Here is a 10787-nt window from a genome sequence, read left to right on the forward strand (position 1 = left end):
TATGAGATTAATACTTAACAAGACAATCTTTCGATTACCCATAATTTATCAAGAAAATAATATGAAACAATATATATTATTAGGAAATAATTTTCTTGATTTCTTTAAAGTCCAGCTAATCAAACCTGAAACCATAAGTCTTTTAACTCCTTGTAATAAATGGATTATCCTTAAGCGCGTCCTACCTTTATATCCACTCACAATACATAATATCAAAACAAACAGAGATAATAATTTAGAACTTTTAAAACAAAAATATTTAGACCATTTAAAGATCAACTTTGGAGAAAACCCTATAACGTTGTGGGAAAAAGAAAAGATATATGCTAAGATAGAACTCATAAACCCTAATGATGTTGTTCGCACTAGACCAATAAGATATAGTCCTGATGATCAAAAGGAATTTGAAATACAAATAAAAGAATTATTAGACTTAAAATTAATTCAAGAAAGTAAAAGCCCTCATAGTAGCCCGGCATTCTTAGTAAGAAAACATAGCGAACAAAAGAGAGGCAAAGCAAGAATGGTAATAGATTATCGAGAACTAAATAAGAAAACGATTTTTGATGGATATTTTTTACCTTATAAGAGAAATTTAATTAATAGATTATCAGGAAAAAAGTGGTGTAGTAAATTTGATTGTAAAAGTGGCTTTTGGCAAATTAAGCTTACTAAAGAATCAAGACCTTTAACAGCATGTAGTGCACCACAAGGACATTATGAATGGATTGTGTTACCTTTTGGTTTGAAAAATGCACCCCAGATATTTCAACGACGAATGGATACGATATTTAGAAAATGAAATGACTTCTGTGTAGTTTATGTCGATGATATATTAATCTACAGTAATAATATAGCAGACCATTTACAGCACCTAGATGCATTTATAAAAACAGTACGACAACATGGAATCCTTTTATCTGAAAAGAAATCAGAAATCTTTAAAAATAAAATAGAATATTTAGGATATATAATAGATAGTGAAGGATTACAACTACAAGATCATATCGTAACTAGAATCGAAAATTTTAAAGAAAAATTAGATACTAAGAAAGAAGTCCAACAATTTCTAGGAATAATAAATTATGCATCAGATTATATAAAAGACTTACCAAAATTACGACAACCCTTGCAAGAGCTAATTAAGAAACATAAAGTATTTGAATGGACGACAACTCATACTGATACTATAAGAAAAATAAAAGAAGCAGTAAAAGTTCTCCCAAAATTAAGACTACCTAAAGATAATGATCAATTAGAATTATATACAGATGCTAGTGATATCGGGTGGGGAGCAGTACTCATCGCATATAGAAAAGAAGATATAGACAAAGAAACTTCTTTAATATGTGGCTATAGATCAGGAACTTGGAAACCCTCAGAGAAAAATTATCATATCAATGAAAAAGAATTACTAGCTGTTAAAAATGGAATTAAAGGATTTAGGTATCATTTGTTACCCATAGAATTTATCATAAGAACAGATAATACACAAGTAGGAGCATTTATCAGAAATAAAATAGATCCCCTACCAGAACTGAACAAAAGAAGGCATTGGCAAAGTTTTTTCAATTGCTATAATTTTGTTGTTAAACCTATCTCTGGAAAACGAAATATCTTAGCTGATTTTTTGAGCAGGAATGGAGATAATGATCCAGCGAATATCAGAAATCAGAAATCAGAACCGCCAGATGCTGGCAATGATCAGAAATCATGAGAACTTTCTGGACAACCTTGAGGAAGAACTCAAGAAACTCCAGTCTCAGAACAATCAGAATATACGAACCATGACTCCTAGATCATCTTATGAGTTGTTAGGAGATCTTCATAAGAAGCCAATTGAGCTGCCAACTTCATCTAGTGGACTCTCAGGAGCCACCACCTTGAACCATTCTAAGCTGATTAATCAGAACTCATCAGAAATCACAACCTCCCAGGTTATACAATTCCCTCCAGAAATGACAGAAGCATATAAGAATATCATGAAATTTTTTACATATAAGAAGAGTCAAACTGTATATAGAACCATTAAGATGACCAAATACCCTAGGTATATATGCTCAGAAGACTGCAGTCCAGATGTTGTTCAGAAACTATTTCGATATGGATTTCTGGACAAAGTCATGACTGATGAGAGCCTTAATAGTGTTTCAAAACTCCCATCTATCATACCCAGATCCATTGACGAACTTGGATTAAGATTTGGAAGAGGAATATTTTGTGTTCAAATTTTTGATGCTGCTATGGACTTAGAAGGGAAACCAATAATAATTGCTCAGATTTTTAAGACTGGTAGAAACACTAAGATTGATGTAGATAATTCCGACCATCAATAGGACATTCCATGCAAATTAGAAAATTTTAAATCTTGGTTAGGAGAAAAACGAGCACATGGAATCCATACGATCAAATGTAGACTCGAAGACTATATTAGAAATAAAAAGGTGGCTATAATAGCCAGATCGATTCATGGAGAAGTTGAAGAAATGATAACTATCAACTATTTAATGGAAATGGGTGATGAAACGAGTCAACAAATTTTGATAGAAATGCATACGAAATTGATGGATAAGAAATATAAACATAGTTCAGATACATTGGCCCATTATGAATCTATATATGGCCCAAGAAAATCATGTTTAATTAGAATTGAGCCCATAAGACCTGAGCCCATGAATATTGACTCCATAAGGCCCAAAGAAGAAGCCCATCCAGGAAAAGAGGAGGATCCATTTGTTTAGAAAATGAGATAAAAATGGATAAGAAAAATAAGAAATATAAGAACGAGGTGTCAATACCTAAAGAAAAGGTGGCAATAAGATCAACACGTGGCAAGACATGAAGATATGAAGAGACATGTGTCCAAAGAAGAAGCATGAGGTGGAAACATTAGAGATTAGTGGCAAGATGTAAAGCTTGAGGTGGAAGAGCAAAATAAGAAGCATTCGACACGTGTAACCTAAAAGTTTGTACTTTTAACTTTTGTAATGATATAATCTCCTTTTTGGTAATTTCACCTTTGATCTTCTACCTATATAAGGAGAAGACATATGATGTATGAGATATAACTTGCTTTGAGTAATAAACTCTTTCTTTCTCTCCTTCCATGGCTTTCTAAACTCCCCCTTTTAACATTCATAGTTGTTAAATATTTACGTTTAACGTCCGTATAGCATATTAGTTTGAAAAGATTCAGAGTTATACAGCAACAATAGTTATCCTTCAGACGACTCCAAGAGGTGTGTAGAGATGCTGGAACATAGCCCTAACCCATGATGATGAAGAACAGGTGTCAGGCAGAGTTCAGAAGTCTCCACTGAGGATTGCTTTGAAAGGTATACTGGAGTTTCTCTATAACTCTTGTTCTAATTAAATTAATTTGTTATACTTAGTTAAATGTAAAGCTTTAATAATCTGGAGGCGGTAAATAGTAATCCACTTTTTTATTAGCCAACACTCCAAAATGACATCATTTTGGGTATGTGTGCCTAATAAAAATATTAAAAGTGTCTAATCAAAAGGGTTTGGTATCTTTAATTTTTTATTAGGGGAAAATTACAAAATTGAGTCAAATTGGAGATCCATTTACATATTTAACCCATTTACTCAACCTACTACATATCTAGATTATTTTTGTGTGACTTTTCCAAAATACCCTTACCCTTTCATCTTCCCCCTTCTCCTTTCCGGTTACGCGAACCGCTACTCTTCCTGAAATGATTTCCAAACCTTTGATCTTCCTCTCTTCCTTTAAATTGCGCGAAATCTGCACTATTTCTCCACATCACAATGTATTTCTCTTCTTTCTCTCTTCATCTCTTGATTCTTCATCTTCCTAATTCTAGAAAACGAAGCCATGATTTTTCATCTTCATATTCCTCATTGTTCTTGGTTTCTTTCTTCTTGTGACCATCGAAGGAATGGTTATTCTACGTTATTTTCATCATTTTTCCCAGTTTATCATATTGTTATTGTCGATTTTAAGGGTGAAAGGCGCAAAAAATGTAAGTATCTACTGTTTTCTCTGCGTTTTTTCAGAAAATCACTTCGCGTAGTCGATGATTTTGCGAAGATCTGCGATGAGAAAGAGCCTGAAATGTGACGATCTACTTAGCGAATCGATTATTTCGTGAAGTCTGCGAGTAAAAAGTTCATGATTTCACTCGCAGACTTCGCGAAAGCATCGATTCGCTATGTAAAATCATCATCTTCTCTGCACATTTACATTCGCATGCTTCGCTAATCCTCATTTGCGAAGACAAATCATCATTTTTTCTATCTAACACGATTAATTTTTTTTGAAGGTGGTTGAATACATAACATCCCTTTCTGGAAGGCGGCGTACTGGGGTGCAGGGGAGATGACTTTCGTTCCTGTATAGGGAGACATTTCCCTCAAGATTGACACATTCACTTTAAAATGATTCGTTAGGAGAGATTGTGCCAATCTTGGTGTGCACCATGGGAAACGTTCATCCCAAAAAGTCTGGACTTCCATTTATCATCCCAAAAGCCTGGACTTCCAGTCCAGGGAGAAATTTCTATCCAGATTCGTCAGGTTCACTTTGAAGTGATTTGTTAGGAGTTTATTATGGCAATCTTATTGTAAATTTTGATAAAGTTATGATTTTAATGTTGTTATTGATAATGTTATGATTTTCATGTTATAATCCCTTGTTGTTTGGCATTTTTTGTTATATACCACTTCGCGAATACTCTTAAAAACACGTCCAGATTTTGCATATGCGGATTAAAATCATCAACTAAACCAAACATTAGCTTCACATACGTCGCGAAAGCATCGTTTCATGAAGTCAGACGGGAGGGAGACGGCCGCGCCGTAAAATTACAAACATATTGAGGTATTTTGGGAAAGTCACACAAAAATAGTCTAGATATGTAGTAGGTTGAGTAAATGGGTTAAATATGTAAATGAATCTCTCATTTGACCCAATTTTATAATTTTCCATTTTTATTAGGAGTTGAACAAAGATTAGGGGTAAGATTTAGATAGGGTGTACATTACGTCGTTAAAATCGAATTATCACACTTAGAAATTTAATAGTGTACTTTCTTAGTTTGGTTTTTTGATATTTCGTTGTAGAATTAGTTATAAAGTGTTTTTTTTTATTGTTAAGATAAATTTTGTCGAGGGGCGATGGTCGGTCGGTTGTGTCGGATGGCGAGAGGAGGGTTAGCGGGGAGAGAGTCCGGGATCGCTCAAGGGAGCGACCGACACGGATGGAGGGTGAGGGTGAGGGGCCAGATCGGGCGTCTAGTATGGTTGGCAAAGGTGAAGGGAAGGCAGAGAAGGCAAGGGAATGGTGGGAGGTGTCGGGGGAGGCTGGATCCGACGGGGACGGGAATGTTGAGGATTGCGGGTTACCGGTGGGTGCAGTAGGAGGGCTTGTAAGGGGCGTAGGAGTTGGGTCCTGTGAGCGGCGATTGGGATCTGTTGGGGATTATTCCCACGCCTCGCAGGGCGGTAGGCTGGAGGACTGTGCGGCTACGGGTAAGCCGGCCGCAGGGGTGCCGGCAGAGGTGGCCGCTGGCCAGGCACGGATTCAGACTTTGGCCCCTTGTCCAGGGGCAGAAATTGAGGCAGAGGCAGCCCCGTTGGGCGGAGTGGTAACCCAGGGGGTTGCGGACCAAAATATTACTATTTCTAATGCTAATCCAAGCTCATGGAAATTGGTGGATACGGTTAATAACTCCGCCTTGGAGAATTGTCTGGGGAAATCATCCTGGAGAGATAAGGTGTTAGGGGTGAATGAGGAAGAACCCATGATGGAAGATGACAGTATCGAGGATGAGTCTGAAGAGGTCTTTTCTGATTCTGATGTTGAGGATGGTGAGCAAGAGGACCCGCTGTGTCCTGTGATCCGTCTTTCATCTGAAGACAAACGCATCCTTAGATCGAAATGGAAATTATCCTTAATTGTCACTGTGCTTGGGAAAAGAATAAGCTTTAAATATTTTGCTCAGAGGATCCAAGCTCAATTGGCGAATAAAGGGAAGGTTACCATTACGGACCTGGAGAATGACTATTATGTCATCAAATTTACAAGGGCAGAGGATTTTAACAAAGTTGTTAATGGTGGTCCTTATATCATATCCAATCATGTTTTGGCGTTGAGGCCTTGGGTCCCAAATTTTAACCCTCATGACTGCTCTGTGAACAGGATCCTCACTTGGGTTAGATTCCCAGGTCTTCCCATTGAATACTATGACGAAAGATTCCTTAATAAAATTGGAGGCCTGGTTAGGAAAGTCCACCATGTTGATAAAACTACCGTTGGGGCAGAGAGGGGCAAGTTTGCCAGGGTATGTATTGACATTGATCTCGCTAAGCCTCTTCTATCCAAATTCAGCGTTCAGAATAAAGTTTTTCATATTGAATATGAAGGGATTCACAATATCTACTATGAATGTGGCATGTTTGGCCATACCTATGATGGCTGTCCAAAGAGAATGAAGGCGGTTAAAGAGGTGGTGGTGCCTAACATAGGTAGAGCTGAGGAGAGTCAAAGTGAAGGGAAGAATTTTGGCCCTTGGATGCTGGCCAAAAGGTCGATCAAACGGAAGCCACGTGCTGTTGCTGCCTGGAATCAATCTCTAGACATCAGTAAGGAGTTGAATTCTCTGCAAATTGCTCTTGAGATCAAGGTCAGGCCCCCTGATATCAAGACTGGTGCTGATGTTGCTACAACATCCGGGTCAGGGTCGAGATTTGGAGTCATGTCTCTTGAAGGTGGACAGGATCCAGTTTTATCTAATGAGCATATGGAGTTAAGCATGTCGAGCTTGGAATCAGCCGATCCTGCTTCCATCCTAGGTGATTCTATTAATCCTCTTTTCGATTCTAAAGCTGTTGCCAAGGAGAACTCCCAGATTATTGGCTCAACAGGAAGAATGATGACCAAAGAGGTTAGTATTTCGAAATCTCTTGTTGACATCTGTTAAGCCCAAAATATACCTAAAATATCATCAATAATTACATCAATATTGCTATGAATTTGTGCTGTTTATATCTGTTTAGAATACTTTTACACTCGAATATGTTTCTTTCATGCAAGGTACATAAATATTTGGTAACATCCAAATAGGAGTGAAAAATGATCAAAAACAGAAGAAAAACCCTACAAAAGGAGTCGAAGACGACAAAAATTAATAACGCCGAATTGAGGACGAGAACGAAAGCCGAAGAAGCGAAAAAGTTCCGTACCGCGACCGCGGCTCCCCCAATTCTCGGTCGCGACACGCTCCCTTCAGCTCCTCCTTCCATGCGTTTGAAGACCAAAATGATGCTCCCCCATTCTCGGCCGAGAATTAAATATTCTCGGTAAGAGCAGAAAATCTGTAGAAGCCAAATTGCACACTTTCATTTTCGACGAAACGCGTTCGTTCGAGTGGATAAAGACGTCCTTTCACAACGGATACGATCCTTCACAACGGACACGACACTTCAATCAAGACTCTTCAACATCTATAAATAAAGAGTTGATGAAGAGTTGAAGAGATGTAGAAAAAAGAGATTAGTATAGAATTTATGCAGAAATTCCGAGTCAAGTGATTCAGAATTTAGATTTCATTTCTGTTCAAAACAATATGATGTACACACATTGTTTATTCAATAATAACAAATACAGTAGCGTTTACATTGTTCAAATTTAGTTTACATTTTGGTAGTAGACAGACCCCGTCTCTATTATGAAGATTCAACGAGAAGATTGAGTAGAGGATCCGCCCCTGAGTCTGACAAACTCTAACGAAACCCAAGGAAAGGATTGACAACCCGTTCACTTGCAAGTCGTCGAATGTTTCCATGCTCCTTGTTCTCTGTAAACTTGTATCAATTTATATTTCATCTAATAAAGTTCGTTCTATTCGATAGATTTTTATGCAGCACTTTGGTAAAGGATCCGAAGTGGATTGATGCTGGTGTTTTCATTAAAACGTAGTTTAATTCAAAATCTTTACAAGGAAACTTTGTTGAACACTTAGACAAGTTATTATCTCGGTAGAGTTTTAATTTGGTTAAGGAAGCAATCTAAACCAGTTAGGAGGATTGTTGCGTTCAAAGCCTAAAAATTAGAGGTTCCGTCATTTATTTCATCTTTATAATTTATACAAAGTTTAAAGTTGTTTTCTTTGCTTAATGCAAACAAATACATTTGTTTACTTTTCTAAAAAGTACTAAGCGTTCCTGTCTTGCAAATTCATTCTTAAATCAGAATATTTTCTAACATTTTCATACTCTAATCTAATTCTCATTCTAGCAATTTCAAAACCAAAACCGATTTAACGATTTTCCTTACTATAAATCTTATAAGTAAATTTAACCGATTCAAAATAAGTTTTTGTTAAAAAATGTTCCCTGTGGGATCGATATCTTTTATTACTACAAGCGTATACCGTGCACTTGCGGAAATCGCTCAACAAGTTTTTGGCGCCGTTGCCGGGGAACGCCAAAATTTTTGACAAAAATTTATATTTTTCGTATTTTATTTCGAATCTAGGTTTATTCATACTTATTCAAACTTTTATATTTTATTTATTTTTAGTTACTAATATATTTATTTTTCAAATTCTGTTTTGAAGGTAGTTCCGGTTTGTGCACAATTTCAAGTTCATGCGCAGTTCTCGAAGTTCGGGCACGCCACTAGAGCCTATTGACCCAGAAATTGAAAGGACTCTTAAGAAGAACAAAAGAGACAACAAAAACAAAAACAAAAACAAGACCCCAATAAAAACCAGAGTTACCGAGCCAGAAATTATGGCTACACTCATGGATTACGCTAGGCCAGGAGTGGCCGGGATAACAAACAGTATAGTTAGACCCCAAATTAATGCACACCATTTTGAAATTAAGCCAGCATTGCTTAATATGTTGTAAAATAATGTAACATTTTACGGGTTACCTAATGAAAATCCTAATACCCATTTGACAAATTTCTTAGAAATTTGTGACACTTTTAAAATTACTGATGTAACTGCAGAAGCAATCAAACTTTGCCTTTTTCCTTTTACTTTGAAGGATCGAGCCAAAGAGTGGTTAACTTCTATGCCAGCCGCATCATTTGAGACTTGGGAGCAATTAGCCCAAGCATTTTTATCAAAAAAATTTCCTTTAGCAAAAACCGCAAGAGTCATTAAAGAGTTAACATCTTTTTCTCAAAATGATAATGAAACTCTTTATGAGGCTTGGGAACGTTTTAAAGAACTTCAACGTTTATGCCCACACCACCAATTGCCCGCTGAACTTTTAATGCAAACATTTTATAATGGACTAAATCCTACAACTAGAGGTTCATTGGACGCTATGTCTGGAGGGTTATTCATGAAGAAAACATCTGCCCAAGCAAGAGAACTTTTGGAGGAAATGGAAATTAACAGCAGTATGTGGCCCGCGGAACGTGGACACATACCAGTAGTGAAACCATCATCCTCAACTACGTCATCAGTTAAAGGTATAGTGAATCTTGATCCAGTTGCGATGTTGCAAGCCCAGTTTTCTGTCTTATCGCACAAAATTGATAGGTTTATAGCACCGTGTGATCCTAATGGTAAGCCAATCCAAACGGATGTGGATTACGAAGGTATGAGCGAAATTGAACATGTAAATTTTGTCCAAGGGCAAAATCAAAACAATAACCCTTATTCCAATACATATAATCCTGGATGGAGAAATCATCCTAACTTTAACTGGAAAGATAATAATAATAATGCTAATGCTAATCAAAATCGTACCACCAATTATCAAAATCAATCGAGAGATACGATTAGCACTTTATCTTCTAAAATCGACAAATTTATTGATACTATGAGCGGAAAAATAAGTAATCACGACGATGGTTTTAAACGGATCGAGAATAAATTCGATCAGCTTATTAAAAACCAATCATCTAGCATCCATAATTTGGAGGTTCAAATTGGACAACTCGCTAAATCAATTCCATCCCGCAAAGAGGGAAGTCTTCCAAGCCATACGGAAAAAAATCCGAAAGAGCATGTTAAGGCTATCACTCTTCGTTCAGGGAAAAATTACTTAGGTCCGGAAATGCCCGGAAATTCGACTTTACCTGGAACTGATTTACCAAAGTCCAAAGAAGATACATTAAATCAAAAAGATGCACCAATTGACTCTAGTACAAAAACGTTTGTACCCAAACCACCTTTTCCACACAAAGTCCGCAATAAGGACTATGACAAACAACTTTTAACATTTTGAGACAAACTTAAAAATTTGCATATTAATTTGACGTTTATGGATGCAATTACGCAAATTCCCAATCATGGTAAATTCCTCAAAGATTTAATTTCAAAGAAAATCAGTTGGGAAGGAATTTCATCCATTTCACTAACTGAAGATTGCAGTTCAATTGTGTCAAGTAATTTGCCCACAAAACTCAAAGATCCCGGATGTTTTACCATTCCGTGTAAATTGGGAGATATTGAATTTCCCAGTTGTCTCTGTGATTTAGGAGCAAGCATTAACTTGATGTCATTATCTATTTTTAATAAGTTAGGCTTAGAAAAAGATATCAAACGTACCAATATGGTTTTGCAATTGGCGGATCAAACCACTAAAAGACCATACGGTATAATTGAGGATGTTTTAGTTAAAGTTGACAAATTTATTTTTCCTACCGATTTCGTTATTTTAGATTTTGCTTATGACGTTAATTGTCCGCTAATCTTTGGTAGACCATTCATGAACACGGGACGTGCTCTAGTTGATGTGTCGGAAGGGAAAGTAGTTTTACGAATAGGAGATGATAAGATTGA

At 36.7% G+C, this 10787-nt stretch overlaps 1 non-coding gene across 1 annotated transcript; it reads right to left on the reverse strand.

Moving 5' to 3' along the window:
• Positions 1-9144: 9144 nt before the first annotated feature.
• On the reverse strand, positions 9145-9251 carry LOC136234286 (small nucleolar RNA R71). Its single transcript, XR_010691177.1, has one exon. It is a non-coding gene; the product is annotated as a small nucleolar RNA R71 (small nucleolar RNA).
• Positions 9252-10787: the final 1536 nt, after the last annotated feature.

Source organism: Euphorbia lathyris, chromosome 6, assembly GCF_963576675.1.
Source record: "Euphorbia lathyris chromosome 6, ddEupLath1.1, whole genome shotgun sequence".
NCBI lineage: Eukaryota > Viridiplantae > Streptophyta > Magnoliopsida > Malpighiales > Euphorbiaceae > Euphorbia > Euphorbia lathyris.